Genomic DNA, 18,593 nt, shown 5'->3' with positions numbered 1-18,593 from the left:
TAATTAATTAACATCTAAATTATTTATGTTAAGAAGTCCATTACTAAAAAATAATAGTGTCGTTTTATTTTTTTAAAAAAGATCGCGAGTCGTCGATATCATTGTTTTTTTTTAATATGGCTTAGAATAGCGTTGTGCACAGATAAAAATATTTAAAACCCAAAAACTTTCCGCGAACATTTTATTTTATGTCAATCAACTCATTTTCGATAACGTTACCTTTACGATAATTTTGAATTCAAGTTTACATAACCTTGGATAAAATAGAGGTTTTTTAATATTGCATTTGGTGAAATAGGTAGATACATAAATTAATGAAAAACTGTTAATATATACATCTACGCTAAGATAATATAGCGCAAACACACACTACTTCGTGGTGTAGTATATAAGCAGTTACAGCATATTTATGAATAAATAGCTTTTGCCAGCGACTCCGTCCGTGGGAGATAAAAAAAACGATATAAAACATAGCCTATGTTACTCACTGACATCGTAGCTTTTTAACGGTGAAAGTATTTTTGTAATCGGCCCAGTAGTTTTTGAGTTATTTCATTACAATGAAGCAAAGTTTTCCTCTTTATAATATTAATATAGATTCTTTCTTTAATAAAAATGCCTACAGTCACGATACCCTTAAGACTATATATCATAACGCTATTAAACTTAGAGGGTAAATAAATTGGGAAAAAACACCTTTGTGTTAGAAAGGGACCATAAACTACAAACTAATTGACTTGACCACACTAGGCAATGCCTGTATCGTGGCCACCGATTTTTTTTTAGGCCTACGGCACCACACTCATCAGACGAAACACGGAATTGCTTCCATTTCACGGCTGTCTTTTGTATAGTCGTGGTATTACACCGGGCGTGCCGGCCCTGCAATGCTAAGATGTTAAAATGGGCACTACCACTGTAATTTATATGAACTATCCGTATCCGTACACAAAATTGCAGAAATCCACACTCACGGCAGCTTTATAGCTTTTAATTATAAGTTACTTATGTTTAAATTTACTTATTATACCAATATTTGCAATATTCAAAGCAATGCTTTATTTTAATCGGCTTAGGTTATTTTGCTTGACCTTTTAAACTATTGACGGAAACGTCTAGTGTCAACTTGCGTTTACTGTAATCAATGAAAAATAGTTGTTAATAAAATTGCAGTGTCTGTATGTTATGTGTAAAAATACATATTTCCTATACATGTATTTGCGTTACTTATAACAAAAAAAACGTCGGTGGCTCAGTGGTTTAAGCACTTGACTTGTAATCTACAGGTCTTGGGTTCGAATCCCGCCATGTACCAATGTGATTTTTGATTTTTCGAATTTTTATATGTACATAATTTAACCGACGTTCTTACGGTGAAGGAAAAAATCGTGATGCAACCTGCATATATCGGCGAAGAAATTCTAAGATATGTGTGAAGTCGACTAACCCGCAGTGGGCCAGCGTGGTTGACTATGGCCTAGTCACCCTTACTTAGGGTAGGCTCCGAGCCCCTCGGTGGGGATGTATAGTGAGCTGGTGATGATGATGATGATAACAAAAATAATCATGTTTTCTGTCTGCCTGGTTCACTATATTCGAAACGGTTGGACCGATGTTGACGGGACTTTTACTTGGTAGCTTATATACGGGAATACTATGGCCACTTAACTTAACAAAAAAGATTTTTTATTTTAATTCCGTGCTAACGAAATCATAGGCAACCACTAGGCGCACATATATCTTAACCTATTGACATTTTATTCATTGTTGATATTTATTAATTATCTTGAATTATTAATGTATGCAATAGTTAGAATATTATCTTATATTAGCTTTCGCAGCGACTCCGTCCGCGTGGAATTAAAAAAAAACAAAAATGAGTTGCCTATGTGTTCTTTCAGACTATCCTCCACATCTATGCCAAATTTCATCGAAATCCATTCAGCCGTTTAGGCTACGAACTCTCACAAACATCCATCCATCCATCCATCCATTTAAACTTTCGCATTTATAATTAGTAAAATTAGTAAGATTAGTAAGAAGTAAGATTATGATATTAGTAAGATTCTTCTTCTTTGTCGCTTGAGTCTTTACAGACTCGTCGTGGTTATCACGTATCAGTGACCCGCTTTACAAGACGCCGCCACTCCTCCCTGTACGCTGCTTTTTTCGCACATTGATGCAGGGGTACGTCCATTGCCGTTCTAATCTGGTCGGTCCATCTCATAGGCGATCTTCCTCTAGGTCTGGTGCCCTCCACCTTACCCTGCACTACTAAACGTTCTATGGACTCGTCATTACGCCTGCAGACGTGACCAAAAAAAGTGAGTATCCGAGCCCGAACAATGGAAGACAGACGCTGCTTGATGCCGAGTTCTTCAAGTATTGACCGGTTAGTTCGGAATGCAGTCCAAGGTATTCTCAGCATTCTTCTCCAGCACCACATCTCGAGCGCATCTATCCTCTGTTTCTCGCTCTCTCGTAGGGTCCATGTTTCAGAGGCGTACAAGAAAATGGAGAACACAAGTGATCTTACAAGCCGGGTTTTAGTTGCTTTTGTAATGTCACGGTTCTTCCAAATTTTTTGCATTTTGTCCATCGCTGATCGAGTGATTGCCATACGTCGCTTTATCTCATCGATGCAACCGCCGCTGTTCGAGATCAACGCACCAAGATAAACATAAGAATTTACAACTGAACAATTCGCGATTTTTGCGATGTCTGGTAAGTTGTTATTAATGCGGTCAATAATCATAATCTTAGTCTTGCTGCGGTTGATCTTCAGGCCAAACTCGAGACTGACTCTCTCCATCCTCAAGAGAAGCTCCTCCATGAGGCAAGCACTGGTCGTAAAAAGGGTGGTGTCATCCGCATAGCGCAAGTTAGATAGCTTGCGGCCTCCAATTATGACTCCATCAGTCCAAAATTCAAGAGTACGCCTCATTATTAGCTCTGTGTAGGTAGTGATTGTTAGTAAGATTACAAATAGAATATTCTGTTGGAAACTAAGAAACTTTTAATTTGCTAAACCATGCATTGATTTTTGAATTGTATAGATTCGATTTGAGATTTGCAAATTCAATTATGCAGTACCCTATTGTTTTTATCGTGTTGAATTTACATTTAAAATACAACCTTGATTCACTGAAAATTTGCTTACTTTTGGATATTTCCGTCGAAAACCGAATACATGCATTATTTATAAGGCATTGTTAACTTTTTTTCTAGTTGTTGCGTTTGCGTGGTGTTGCAAATGTATATTTTTAGATTGTGGACTATGGTTAGGGATTGAGTAATATTGTTGAAATCATACTTCATGGATTCATGGACGGATGGATATTTGTTAAAGTTTGTAGCTTAAACGGTTAAACATATTTTGATGAAATTTGGCATATTTGTAGAGTACATTCTGGAAGAACACAACAAGCGAAAGTTTAGATGAATGGATGGATGTTTATTAGAGTTTGCAGCCAAAACGGCAGAACATATCTCAATGAAATTTGACATAGATGTAGAGTATAGACTGGAAGAACACAATAAGCGAAAGTTTTGATAGATGGATGGATGTATTTTTATTTTTTAATTTATGTTTATAATCTTATTAAGATTCAATTCTTAAAAATGCAAACCGCTAATTTACTTCTTCTTTGCTATTATCTGTGAGATCAAGGTTTCGTATGACGTAAGCATTAATAATAAAAACAAAAGCAACCAATACTTAAGTCAGCACAACATAAATGCCACATACGTTATATTGTGCGCACAGTCATTTATGTTTGTGACATAATCAAAGTGTTCCGACAGCACCATGAAACACATTTAAAGGACTAGCTTTTGCCCGCGACTCCCACGCATTTAAAAAACGAAGTAAATAGTTTACGTGTAAGAACTCTGGAAGGCCAGAGTTTACATGAGAGATTACATGTGCCAAATTTAATCGAAATCCGTTCGGTAGTTAAGGCTATACACCTTAACAAATATCCATCCAAATTTACCATACGCATTCATAATAATAATAATTGTGCAAGCCATACACATTACATTTTGACCTTACATGTATAATCTACTGGCAAACATAAGCATGTGACAATACTATCGATGACTTGAAACTCGGGTTGCCTGTCGGTTTTACCTGCTAGGATAAAACAGTCGTTCAATACCTAACGTGTGTGGCTAGTATTACAATGAAATCGATCCTAAACGAAGCTTGATAACAATTGAATGAACGAAGTTAGAAATGCGTGAAAACCTACCGAAGTAGAAACTATCAGAGTATCTAGATGTCTCCTATGTAGACTACCGTAAGCTAAAGTTTTGCGATTTACACCTATTCTAATTTCTGTGTAAATTTGAAAGTAAGAAGAACTATGTTTTTGTTGTCTGTACTAATGTAATAAAGAACTAAAATACTGCTGGGACGATGTCATAATTTCTTTCACCATTAAAAGCATCTTCATCAGTGAGTAACGTAGCCTATACTTTTTACAAATTTTAATTCCAAGTGGACGAAGTCAAGAGCAACAGCAAGTCTATTATATATTCATGTTTGATGCATATTAATTAATCGTAATAATGTGTTGTCTTGCAAAATTTTCGTTTCATACTTAATATTGTTTACGTAGGAACCATCAATCTCTTTACGGTATACAAAAGTCTCTAGAAAGAATAGCGGATTTTGCGACAAATTTTACTTTCATCAGGTCTCTATCGGACCGTTCGCTAGAAACTTTTCTATTTGTTAGGCTATAGTTTTTTAACAAAAAGGTCCGATTTACATACTCACGAGTCACGAGGAAAACTATTGGGTTTATTGTTTTGGGAAATATGTGAGTTACTTTAGTTTGATACTAGCTGTTCCCGTGCGACTACATCCACATAAAATTATGAAAATTCCATTTTATTGTTTCCATGTGTCAAATTATCATTTGCAAATGTCAAAATGACATGACATGATGACAAACTATGGCAGCCTTGCTTCCTTAATGTTGGCAGCAACTTATGGTCTCTTTCCCACATTAAGGCTTTTATCCAAAATATTTACCCCCTAAGTTTAATGGCGTAAAAGTGTATATCCTAAAGCGTGGCATAAGTACAGGGCTTTTTATTAAAGAAAGAGTTATTCAAATATATGCTGTAATTGCTGACATCTTAGGCAACAAAGAAGTGTGTGTTTACGCTTTATTATAATAGCATAGATTATTCAATTCAGTTGTTAATAACCAAAACGACATAAAACTCATATCACGATTGACCTCTTCTATCTTATCTGGTTGGTTGTATTTCTAGAAAGTTTTGTTTAAATAAAGCTACATTCACGTACCTATAATATCTAAAAAATAAAGACAGGTATATCAGCACAGTTTAAAAAACTAATTCCAATCGATTCGTACGATAAAAAAACCTGTTCCAAATACCAAATTATTTAGTGGCGTTATTTTTAGATATCTTTATTTTGGTATCATTAAAAACCGGTTACGGAAAGGTTAAATTAAATAAAATTTCGTTGTTTTCGCGAAAAAAGAATGAGCCGAGTTAGATTACTTTGAGCAAGGTTCAGTTAAGATCTGGCCGGGCGCGGATGTGCACGTGTCGAACGTTCGTTTGCGCGGGAAAAAACGTAGACTCCGTAAATTGTGATTACTTTTAAAAATTAATGTGCGGTTAGATAGTTTTAAAATTATTACTGTGCTGTGCTGTAAAGTTATTCCACCTGCTTGTGTTGTTTTTTTTTGTGTGTGTTAATTAAAATTTATAACCGAACACATTTTTTGTGACGTTTTGAAATATTATAATTAATTCTAAGGTTATAAGCGCGATTATCGTTGTTTTGTTTTTATATTTTTGGTAAAACCAAGGAGGTTGTAATTTTTAATTTGCTTATTTTTTTTTCTAGTTTGAAATTTATGTTACATGTTGCAGACGTATGAATTCACTTTAAATTAAAAAGAAAAACATCCTTTACTAGTTTTGTAAATACCGGTCTTCTAATATTAGATTTACCAGACACTAAATCATTAAAACATCGGGATATGCATCTCTAAAGATTTTGGCACTAGATAAAGATAGCTGAAATACCTTTGAGTAACAAACGTCTGTAGTAAGATGTTTTCAATTCTTGTTTTAATTGAATTGATCGCTTGATGAAATTGCAGTAGGACATTGGCAAGTCCTCGTTATAAAATATACCTTTCCTTTCTCCTTTCATATAAATATCACATACATTAAGTAATCGCAGATTTGTCCTTCATTCCAAAGAACTTATTACGTTTTATGTCTACCTGTCTTCCTTTTCATCTGAAATCAAAATTATTACGTAATTATTTTTATTTACAAGTATTTATCTTCGAATAATTACGAAACAAAGTAGGACATCCCATGCTTTAGATTTTTAGAGCATGAGTAGATATATGTTTTGTGATAGAAATAATAGAAAATATTGTGCTGAAATTTCTGGACTAGTGTTTCCCAAAGTGGGCGATAACGAACCCTTGTGAGAGCTTAAGCCCTAGAGGTAAGAGGCCCAAAAAAGGGCACCGTTGATTGTTACTCATACTAATAATATAAATGTAAAAGTTTAGATGGATGTTTGTTAGAGTTTGTAGCCTGAACTGCTGAACGGAACTCAATGAAATTTGCCATACATGTGGAGGATAGTCTGAAAGAACACATAGGCTACTCGGTTTTGTTTCTTTTAATACTACGCGGATGGAATCGCGGGCGAAAGCTAGTTTTAAATAAAATATGTAATTGCCTCTGTTATTGTTTTTTAAGGTGAAAAATGAGGAGTGCTTTAAAAAGACTGATTCTTTTAAATGGTCGTTAGACGAAATAAGTTTGAGAACTGCTTTATACCTAGTAGTTTAAGCTGTGATATATACTTATTTTCCTTTATATTTAAATAGAAATGGTGGAATTATACATTCTATTAATTTTTCGGATAAGAATCTAAATGCGAAGAAACGGAATTTCGAAAAACTTTAAAATATCAAATGCCGCGCAGAGATTTCATCTATATCTATACAAATATTATAAAGAGGAAAGATTTGTATTTTTGTATGTATTAAAATAATTCAAAAATTACTGGGTTGATTTCAAAAATTCTTTCACCGTTAGAAAAGTTATTTATCTGTGAGTGACATAGGGTATATTCTTTATCATTTACTAATTTCACTTGAGCAACAGCTACTTATAAATGTCTTTTTAAATAATTAAAATCGATTAAGTCTACAATGCTAACTTAGGTCTCTAAATCTGGAAAGATAAGGAGCAATGTTAGAAAAGTAGTTTGAAGTTGTACATAATATTGGGCTTTTCCATCAAAATCTCTAGGTACATGTAATTAATTTGGAGTGTCTATTTGTAGAAGTAAAAGAAAAATTCCAGATTTCGTGAACATGATGTATTTACGTTGCTGATAACGAAAATCGCATTAAATCGAAACGTCTGGACCGATTTCGATTGGACTTTCACTAAAGGGTAGCTGACATAGACGGGCATAATATAGGCTACTTTTTATGTTAATAATGCGTGGACGAAGTCGCGGGCAACAGTTAGTTTATTAATAAATTAATATACGTTTAAACTTGAAAAAATCTTTGAAGATGACTACTGCTAGTAGACGATTGGAAAATCATTATATCCTTAGCATGAGGTTTTGTATAGAATCATACAATTTTAAATTGCAATTTATATTTGTTCGAAGTTAAACTTCACTAGACTATTTTATAGTTAATTTTATTAGTTGTTGCTAGTTAACAAAAAATAAGTCGTTTTCCAGTAGTTTTATATATTCGTGACTATTATCATATTCTGAAGGTTGTATCGTTGAATTTGATGTACTTATGATTCAAATATACGATCGTGTGTAATTCTATTGTTCAAGAACATTAAAATATTAACCTCGACGGTAATAATAATGGTTTAGTTGAGTCGTGAATTATTTTTGAAGTTTCGAATAGTCATACAAATGTTAATCTGATAGATAAGTTACGAGTGTTTCTATAAATAAATATATTACGTTACTAATAAGTAATGTGTATGAGCCTATTGACATATTGAAGGACACAGAGATAAAACAATACAAGTAAAGTCCTAAATTATAATAACACACGAAATATCCTGAAAATGGAAAAAAACTTGGTTGTACTATTTTTTTATCTTTAATTTTATAGCGTTTTTTATAGATGGCCTTGATATATTTAAAACGCTTAGTATATACATGTACTTCTTACTAATGTTATAAATGCGAAAGTTAAGATGGATGGATGTTAGATTGTAGTCTGCTGAACCGATCTCTATGACATTTGGCATAGATGTAGAGCATAGAAAGAACACGAAGCCTACTTTTAATTACGGAAATATTTACGAATCCTGAGACCTCTAATTTTGTTTCATATTTACTCGATAAGTCTGCAAACGTTCAACATATCCAAATGAAATTTGTCACAGATATAAAACAATGTCTTTTTTTTAAAGTTTGTTAAGCTATACCATTGACGCTTGACCATTCCATCTGAAGAAAGTGACGACGCAGTCGAAAAATGAAAGTATGGATAGATTGTGTGAAAGAGGATATGCTTAAGAAAGGAGTGGATTCAGATATGACGGCTGATAGAGATGTATGGAAGAGCAGCACATATGTACTATGCCGACCTTCCGTATGGGATAAGGGCAAGTGGATGATTGGATTTTCAGTCATATTATATTGTACGCATTATATTATTTTATGTTATTTATGGACGTTACCCGACTCAAATGTGAACAGTCTCGTACGTGACAATCGTGGTAATATTTTTATTATTGTCTAGAGTTATGTTAATGTCGATCCATGTTATCGTTGAAATACATATTCATTGTTCACAAATAATTTGCAACGTTTCTCGTGAAAAACATATTTTGACTATCATTATAATTAGATTCTAGCTGAAATTAAAAGTAAAAAATGCGTTTTTTTTATCTATACTAATGTCATAAAGAGTAAACACATACTTCTTTGTGGCGTAAGATGTCAGCAATTACAGCATATTTTTGAATATTTTTTTTTAATAAAAAGCCCTACTCTCTCTACTACTCACGTCATGTTTTAGAAGAGACCATAAGCTACGAGCTGCCAACATCAAAGAAGCAAAGTTGCCATGTTTTGTCATCATGTCATATCATTTTGACATTTGCAATTTAATGATTTGACAAATGTAAATATTTTTTTAATAATTTTATGCGGATGAAGCCGCACGGAAACAGCTAGTTGTAATATAATATTGTTTGATGTGAAATATATTTAATAGATATTACATGATTAATTTTTTCTGCGTAATTAATTTCGTTCAACAAATTAATATTTTAATCGCTGAGCTTTGATTCTATTTGCGAATTTTCGGCAAAGTTTGAAAGTTTAAAATGTGTTTGCAATCCACCAATCACGGTGCTCCATGTGGATGAATTTAATCAACGAATTTTAAGGGTGTTTGTTTGAACGAGGAATGCTTTTGATGTTATTCTGGTAATAAATAAATTCTTGCTTTTAATTTAAGTGAAAAAAACAATACTCTTTTGTTTTTCATTTCGCGATGCCCTTGGACGTTTATGAAATATACACAATGTTACACTGATAGAAACCGGTAAGGGAATTTTAAAAAATAATCTATACTATTATAATAAAGCGTAAACACACACTTCTTTGTTACAAAGATGTCAGCAACTGCAGCATATATTCGAATAATTGTTTTTTTTAATAAAAAGCCCTACACTTAGTTCACGCTTTAGGCTATATATTTTCACGCTATTAAACTTAGTTGGTAAATAAATTGGCCAAAAACCCTTATGTGGGAAAGCATAAGTTGCTGCCAACATCAAGGAAGCAAGATTGCCATGCATAGTCATCGTGTCATGTCATTTTGAAATTTGAAGTTTTTATAATTACCTGCGGATGAAGCTGCGTGGGAACAGCTAGTTCCTTCATAAAAATGATGTAAAATCTTTCTATCTATCTATCTATTCAGCAATATGACGCCCACTGCTGGGCATAGGCCTCCCTCAACGATCGCCACGATGATCGGTCCTGTGCCTCCCGCATTCAGGATACTCCCGCAACTTTGACCAAATCATCGGTCCATCTTGCAAGATCAGGCCTCCCGCAAGATGTAAAATGATCGAATAATAATATTACTCACTAATTAATCAAACCACATAGTTTTATTGTAAATGAGTTTTATGTTTTATGTTCTAATTTAGAACATAAAATATAAACGTTAAAAGGAAATTGAAATATAACGTCAAATACACGATTACATCAGCATTTTTATTTGAAGCGTAAAATAATTTAAATTATCGCTTAATGTATTTGTATTTGTGTAAGTAATTTTGCTGCGTAGTATTATACATATAATTAAAGGCAATAAATTTAGCTATTCATATTTCAACACGCCAGGTGTTTTCTATACTATATCTTTACTACTGTTATAAAGAGGAAAGATTTGTATTTTTGTGTATTCGATTCACGTAAAAACTACTAGGCCTATTTCAAAAATTCCTTCACCATTAGATAGGTAATTTATCTGTGAGTGACATAGACTATATTTTTTGACATAGACTATATTTTTTAAATTTTACACGGGCGTTGTCGCGAGTAACAGATAGTCTATACTAGCATTATAAAGAGGAAAGATTTGCATTTTGGTATGTATTGATATAAGTCAAGCACTATTGCGCCGATTTTAAAAATTCTACTGTTATAAGCTACGTTATCGCTAAGTAACATAGTATATTTATATAATTTATAATTTAACGTGAACGAAGTCGCGTAACAGCCAGTATTATGTAAAGAAAATAAGTTGAGATTTGATGGATTTCGTTTGTAAGTTTAAATACCTTTATGTAGTGATTCAGATTGCCTCAATACATGCTTTTTTATTCACCTTCTTCGTTTTAATCATAAATTTGATCTATATCCTATAGTGTCAGTCGCCACGTTCAAGTTAGACCACTTTTCCACTGTAATTACACTTGTGAGAACGCAGGCCATGGAATACCACTACTGGCTTCGTGGAAAAGAGATCGGTCTTAATTTGTCTTTTGACGAAACGAATTATTGAAAACCAATAAAAAATTACAGATAATGATTTGCCGAATACTGAAACGACATTTATGGGTTGCTGAAGGTTCCATTTAATTCATCATTTCTAAGTGATTTATAAGTGTTGGGTTGAACTAATTTTGCATGAGATGATGGAATGCATTTCCTGAAGTTTTCGAACCTGAACACGAACGGTTATAAGGAGCTGGGAAACCGGTCATAAATATAACAGCTTCTTAAATAATGATCCCACGCTCAGAATACCATTAAAAGTGTATGTGGGTGTGATCAGTGGAATTTGAAAAAATAATGATATCTTGATTCCTTTTATTATATAACCTCTTCAAAAAATACATTTCGCTAGCTAGGCATTGTAAGCGACGCTTACGAAGCGAAGCGACGCGAAGTGTTGAAGATTCGTTCCAGTATTCGGCCGTTAGTGATATACAACGCTATTAAAACATATTCTAACATGTGATTCATTGGAAGATAATGTCATCAAACATATTTGTAAGTAGCTGTCCCCATGCGGCTTCATCCGCCTGTAATTATAAAAACTTTATTTTATCGTTTACTTTGGTCAAATTCTCAATAGCATATGTCAAAGTTACAGTTACCATAATAACCTTGCTTCCTGAATATTGGCTTGTAGTTTATTGTCCCTTTCCCACGTGAATATTTTTTGATAAAATGAATTTGAATAATGAAAGCGTGTCGTAAGTGTAGGGTTTTTTTTTTTATTAAAGTAAGAAGTATTCAAAAATGTGCTGTGATTGCTGACATCTTACACCACTAAGTAGTGTGTGTTTACGCTTTATTATATTAGTATAGATAATTGCGTCGTTCGCAATGCACTCGATAACGTTTTAATATACCTACATTTATTTTGCATGCATAAAACTATGCGAGACTAAACTAACTCTAACAAAGAGATTAAAGAACTGATTTTAAATTATCCCTTTCTTGTAAAGTAAACAATAATCAGTGCAAAATACATTTTTTTTAAAACATAAGGTGGTAAACGATCATGCGCCCACCTGAATCCGCCAAAATGGCGAAGCGACCGCTGCCCATAGACATTCGCAATTGCAGATGCGTGGCCTAGCCATATCCGACAGAGGAGGAGACGCACATAAAGAGGATATTTCCCCTTCCTGTGCCTCCCCTCTTCCTTCAAATCCACTTCCCCTTCCCAACCTCTCCTCATAAGAAAAGGGTGGTAAAGAGAAAGGGACTTAAACTAGGTCTCTGGCACCACACTCATCAGAAAAAACACGGAATTGCTTCCATTTCACGCTTGTCTTTATGTGGTCGTGGTATTACACTGAGTATGCCGGCCCTGCAGTGCTAAGATGTTAAAACGGGTACTACCACTGTAATACTTTTGTACTTTTACATACTTTTGTATCAAATACGTATGTTGCTCGCGACTTCGAGTAAAAATGTAGCCTATGTTACTCACTGATAACGTAGCTTTTTAATTGTGAAAAAATTTTTTAATTCGATTCAATAGTTTTTAAGTTTAATACACACAAAAATACAGATTTTTCCTTCTTTTAATCTACCGTTAGGATGATACTAGTAAGCAGCAAATAGCCTTCCGAGCCTTAACAAATTAGCTGTTAACACCAGAAATATAGCGCTAAGGGCTTAATTGGGTTAACGAAACACTACGCTCAGCTTCGTAAATACAAAAATCTTTTCACGTGATATTTGCCTTCTTTCCTGATTAATATCATGTCATGTTTAATCCGACCCAAACTCTTGCTTACGAGCCTGTGTTAAAAGGGATACATTGCCGTGACTACACGGTTTCCTTACTCGGGTTTAAATTAAATTATATGTTCTTGTACTTCTTTTTAACGAGAGGTAACAATTACTTTTATATGCAATTTGGGTCAACCGGTAAATAGTAAAGAAACAACATATCGATACTAATCTTACTAATATTACAAATGCGAAAGTATGGATGGATGGATTGTTAGAGTTTTTATTCAAAATGGCTGAACGGATTCCGATGAAATTTGGTATAGATGTAGAGGATAGTCTGGAAGAACACCTAGGCTATTTTTTTTATTCCACGCGGACGGAGTGGCGGGCGAAAGCTAGTTATAAATAAATCGTCTATTTATATTATGAAAGTATTTAGACTTTACAAAATTAAATTCATAAAATGTTTATTAGATAAAACATTGCATTTATTTTAATGTCGGATATGCGATGGAATAAAACCGTTGGAGTTAAATTAAATGTTACTATTACTCAAATAAATAATGGTTAAAAACTTCAATTTAACGATAGAAAATTTTAATTTACATTATCTATCATCAGCCCAGGAAGTTGAGAGGTTCATGAGAGTTTTATTATTGTTTGTAATTTTATACCGTGCGAAATACCATTATAGTTCTTCTAGGCCTTGAAAATTATGGTCTTTTTTACTGCATAAGTTACGTTCTCTTTAATACATGTGTTTCGACACGAGATAACTTGTACAGATAGTTTAACAAAAAACGAAAACCGACTTCAAGACAAAAAATTGCGAGTTTTGGTACGTTTTAAGACATCAAAAGTCTAGTTACTGGATAGTTTTTAATTTTGAAAATGGAACCAAATGGGTATTGCTAATAAAACAAAAAAGAATCACCCAAATCGAATCGTAATCCGCAGCATTAAAATACCGATCGAATTTAGAACCTACTCCTGTTTGAAGTTAAAAAGGTTATGAAATGTGTCTAATCTGTAAAAAAAAAAATGCAGCATTGTTGAATCAATAGCTCGTTCATGAAGAATAGGATAGGATACAATCTAACTAGTTCTGGTGTTTTTTAAAAAATATATAATTTTTATCGCTACGCATTTCCTTGTAGTCCAACGTTTATCGTAAATATCTTTTATAGACTGTACTAATGCAGTAAACGCTACATTTTCCGCTTTTGGCAAGCTTTCGGCAGCATTATTTCAATACAAACAAATTCACTAAATTCAAAAGTTTTTATTTTGTTCTTAATATATCACAGATAGCCAAGGTTTAAGTCAAATTGTAATAATATCATAAGGAGGAAAAAATATATAATGTTATAGTAAAATAAATAAATGGCAATCATAAAAATGGTACATTCTTTTGATATATGGTAACCAAATAAGTATCTTATTTACTTGAGACATTGTTAGTAAAAGGTCGTCTTAGTAATTTCAGATATTCCTAGTAGAAAGTAATTCCTTTAATAAACGAAATCCGAGCATCCTTGTCCTTAGAGATTGACATTACGGTACGGCTTTACTGAAGAATTTGAGTAAAACATTAATACGACAAAATTAGGCCTGTCGTACATAGATACGCATCGTCGACATTTGTATAGAAAGTCAGCGCAAAAACAGCTTAGTCCTCCTGTATACGGTGAGCTTGTTGCCTTGTAGCCTTATTTTAGTCCCTTTCCCTTTCCACCCTTTTCTTAAGAGGAAAGTATGGGAAGGAAAAGTGGATTTGACGGTGGAGGAGACGCATAGGAAGGGGAAATGTCATCTTTATGTGCATCTCCTCCTCCGTCAATTAAGGGTAGGCAAAGCATTTGCAATTGCGGATGTTTATGGGCAGCAGTCGCTTTCCATTTCGGTGGATTCAGGTGGCCGTTTGCTCGTTTGCCACCTCATATTATGAAAAAAACCTTTTGTTAGAATTTTATGAGTTGTCTCTTTCGGTTTATTAAATTTCTTTTGTTTCCTTTTCTGTGCAATAAATACATTTTCTATTGTATCATCGCCAAAGCTATTCGCTCACAACCTGTATGTCAAAGAAAATGTATACAGTTGTGATTTTGTAAATGTCAGTGTAGTAATGCCTGTAGTGATCTAATAGGCAACTTTCGTTGACGATTCATCAATTTTACTGTCAAATATTTACATTTTCTTGTGTACGAAAGACCTAAAGGTTAGAAAAATATTACCTGCGATATTTCTATTCTAATAAAATCCGGTGTATTGGATACTATTTCATCGTTAAACTTTTTATCTTGTTTCGAAATATCAATATTGTTCATTGTCTTCATGTAATGATGTTTTTCATTACTTGTAATAAAATAAGTATTAACTTGTTATTGGTCTTGTTATGTCCCAACTAGCTATAAATTTACGAATGGAATATTCATAGTTAGGTAATGTACAGAATCGCACTTATTGAGCTAGCGCACTTTATTCTTCGGCCGCGTCTTCACTTATGTTAGGTGGAGTCGTGGTCAAGCGCTAGTTTATTTATGTTTAAAAAAAAAGGTTAAAATGTTATTGAAATGAGTTGAAAATGAATAAGTTCAACCTTGATTCATTACATTTCAGTGTTGTTTAATGTTTTTTTTTTTATTTCTATAAAAATTACAGTAAGGAATTTTCTCAGTGACTTTGATCTGAATTTGGTAGCTAGACAAAAACCAGTTAAAAGGGTGAATTTATTTAAATTTCAAACCTCACTAATTATTTCGACTTATTAAAATATGCGAAATGCTAAACGCTAATTCTAAGAATGCCGACAAACAAGTTATTACAACTCTACCAAAGTATCAAGATTTGTTAACGTAACGAAATAACTTTTGCAAGAAAACAAATAAATCTTACTAATAATATAAATGTGAAAGTTTAGATGGATGGATGGATGTTAGTTAGTTTGTAGTCCAAACGGCTGAACGTATTTCGATAAAATTAGGAATAGATGTAGAGGATAGTTTGAACACATAGGCTATTCACTTTTATTTTAATACCACGGGGACGGAGTCGCGTGCGAAAGCTAATTAACTATATTTTCTAACTTATCGCTGTCACTAGGTAAAATGCTACCTACAAAATTGAACAACGGCCAATGTGTAAAAATTAACTTACGAGTAAATGGAGCAATGCCACTTGAAGCAGTTCCGTAAAATGATTCCTTCGTAATTAATTACTTTTGATGAAAGCAAAACAATTTTAACGAAGTTAATTCCCTATCAAAGAAACGTGATGAAGTTTTTATGTTATAAGACATGGCTTTGACAACTTTTTCTATTATTCCCATTGCCGATGGGAAAACAAGCTATTTAAATGTTTCACCATGTTTTTTTTTATAACGATTTCCAAAAAAAAATTATAGCATATTAAAACCGGTCTATTGTGAATTTTTAATAATGTAATTCATGCAAAGCGAGGACAGGTTTCTTTCGACCGGTGCGTTCCGTTACATTTTAAATTTGTACAAAATTGTTGCAGCGAAAGGTTTCGCCACATTCTGCTCGATATCGGTACTTGATTGAGCGTGTGGATAAAATTCCTTTCTCTCATTAATTGCATCTTATGAGAAAAATGCGCTTAATTTTGATGTGTAATTAAAATACCTGTGCTACATATCAAAGTGATAGTTTTTGTTCGAAATATTTATCGGATATTGAGCTGAAAAAATTGGAATACTTTTGGTGGTAATTAACAATTATTAACATGTGAATTAATTATTGAGAAAAGAAAGGATATCTTTTAACGATGGTTTGGTCATGTCTCTATAAAATCTTTACGAAAATAATTAAACGATTATTACTTTCATAATTGTGAAATAAAACATGACTTTAAAGTCACGCTTAAGTCCAACATATCTTCAATTTTAATTGTACAGGTAAAACTTACGTGTAAACATCATCCACTTGCTCTTATCCCTTACGGAGTCGGCACAGTATGTGCTGCTCTACCTTATATCTCTATCATCCGTCATATCTGAATCTACTACTTTTTTAAGCATGTACTCTTTCACACAATCCATCCGTACTTTCTTCGGTCTTTCTCTACCTTTGTAACCATCTACATTAAAACTTAAGTGTAAACAAATCAGGCAAAAACGACAGTTATCATTATGTGTACCTAATATGTGACGCCTTTAAACCATTGAAAGTGTAGACCTTGCTTAAGTTTTAACTTCGACTGTTCGGGTAAAATTACAGAAGTGTAGAGACATCAAGACAAAAGAATCAATAAGTTTGTTACTACACGTTCCAGATACATATAAAATGGAATATTTTAAAATAAGAGCTCTTCTCTTTTAGTAAGAGATAGTCGGTCATTGTGAGAGCACTTAGGTCAGTCTCGTACTCGACAGACAAGTGACTATAAAGACAAGATTTCTTTTACGATATAAGTGAATAAGCCGAGTTAGAATGTCGCACTGAATTAGGGTCCACGTAATTCCTGTGTCATAAGCCTGCTATTATTCCCACTTCGTCATCGTTATATATTTGTTACTAGCTTTCGTGAGCGACTCTGATCACGTTTATTAAAAAAAAATTAAACACGCTATATCATCTTCTTTTTCTGTGCCAATTTTCCGTCCGTATTTTTTTAATTCTGAATGAAGGAATGCGGATTATCGTCTCTTTGGACGGCCGTATCTACAACTAATTGAGCGATATTCTTGCATTTTTTGGGAAAGTAGCAAGTGACCTTTTTCGGTAAAATAGTGAAATGACAGCAGCACACATCTGTAACATATGTATTGGTTGTTGCATGTAGACAACACACTTCTCATAGCCACACCAACCAACCACCAAATCAAACCGCCACCATAGTCGCAACTATGTGCTGCGCTGTCAACCGAAAATAGCTAGCAGCGAGTGACCGCTTCCGCTATGTGCCTTTGTTGAAATACTTATATATATTATATATATTTTTAATATAAGCGTATATTAAAAAGATTATTTTTAAACGGTCAATTCACTACTACAAAATGCAAAGGAATTTTTTGTGTATAAAATTATCAATTCAATTTGTTTATCGGCGGTTTGCGAAATTGGGAATTGACCGTCCAATAAACAGCCTTTATGTAATATTATTTATGTATTATATAATGTTAGGATTGTTACGTAAAACATGTATATCGAAATATAGAATTATCTATCTGCTAAGTACGATCTTACTAATATTATAAATACGAAAGTTTAGATGGATGTTTGTTAGTGTTTGTATGTAACCTAAACAGCTCAACGGATCTAGATGAAATCTGTCGTTTGACAGTCTGGAAGAACACCTAGCCCCATTACTTTCTTTAATTCCACGCGGACGAAGTCGCGGGCTAAAGTCAGTCCTATTAATATTATGTAAGAATGTTTGGATGGATGGATGTTTGTAACCACGTAACTCCAGAATTGTGGATTGGATGTAAATAAACTGTATACAGTCACAAGTAGACGAAGTTCTATGCGTTTTATGGAGATCTCGGAACCAGGGTTTTCACTCAAGCTTGCCTACTGAGGTGATTTTAGTGGGTCAAATCCCACATAACCCTTTTTCTCCCAGAAAGCAGAGTATCATTTAAAGATCCTCCCCGATACGAATTTTGAAAAAAAAATGAAGTCGCGAATAATAGTTAGTAGCTAATAATAAAATAAATTATTATCATAGTTTTTCGGTATGAGCTATTAAAACTGGATCGAAGTTACAGGTAGCGAGCAGAATTGTGTTTTTAACGATCGACATATTCCGAATGTTATCCAGATTGTAATTTATAGCTTCGATTGCGAAA

The 18,593-nt window shown here is 33.5% G+C and overlaps 1 protein-coding gene across 4 annotated transcripts in view; it reads left to right on the top strand.

Annotated features, from left to right (window-relative positions):
* LOC106104283 (atrial natriuretic peptide receptor 2-like) overlaps positions 1 to 18,593 on the top strand; it is a 145,229-nt gene that overhangs the window by 73,612 nt on the left and 53,024 nt on the right. Inside the window, exon 1 of one of the 4 annotated variants that reach the window (XM_013284285.1) lies at positions 5,642 to 5,660. The exons of the other annotated variants lie outside the window; for them this stretch is intronic. The gene's annotated coding sequence lies outside the window, so the exon portion shown is untranslated. Of the gene's footprint in view, positions 1 to 5,641; positions 5,661 to 18,593 lie in introns of those variants that run through there. 4 annotated transcript variants of the gene reach the window in all.

This window comes from Papilio polytes, unplaced genomic scaffold (genome assembly GCF_000836215.1).
Source record: "Papilio polytes unplaced genomic scaffold, Ppol_1.0 DF823691.1, whole genome shotgun sequence".
Classification (NCBI taxonomy): Eukaryota; Metazoa; Arthropoda; class Insecta; order Lepidoptera; family Papilionidae; genus Papilio; species Papilio polytes.
Note: the sequence above shows the minus strand (reverse complement) of the source record. Positions and strands in the feature narration are given on the sequence as shown.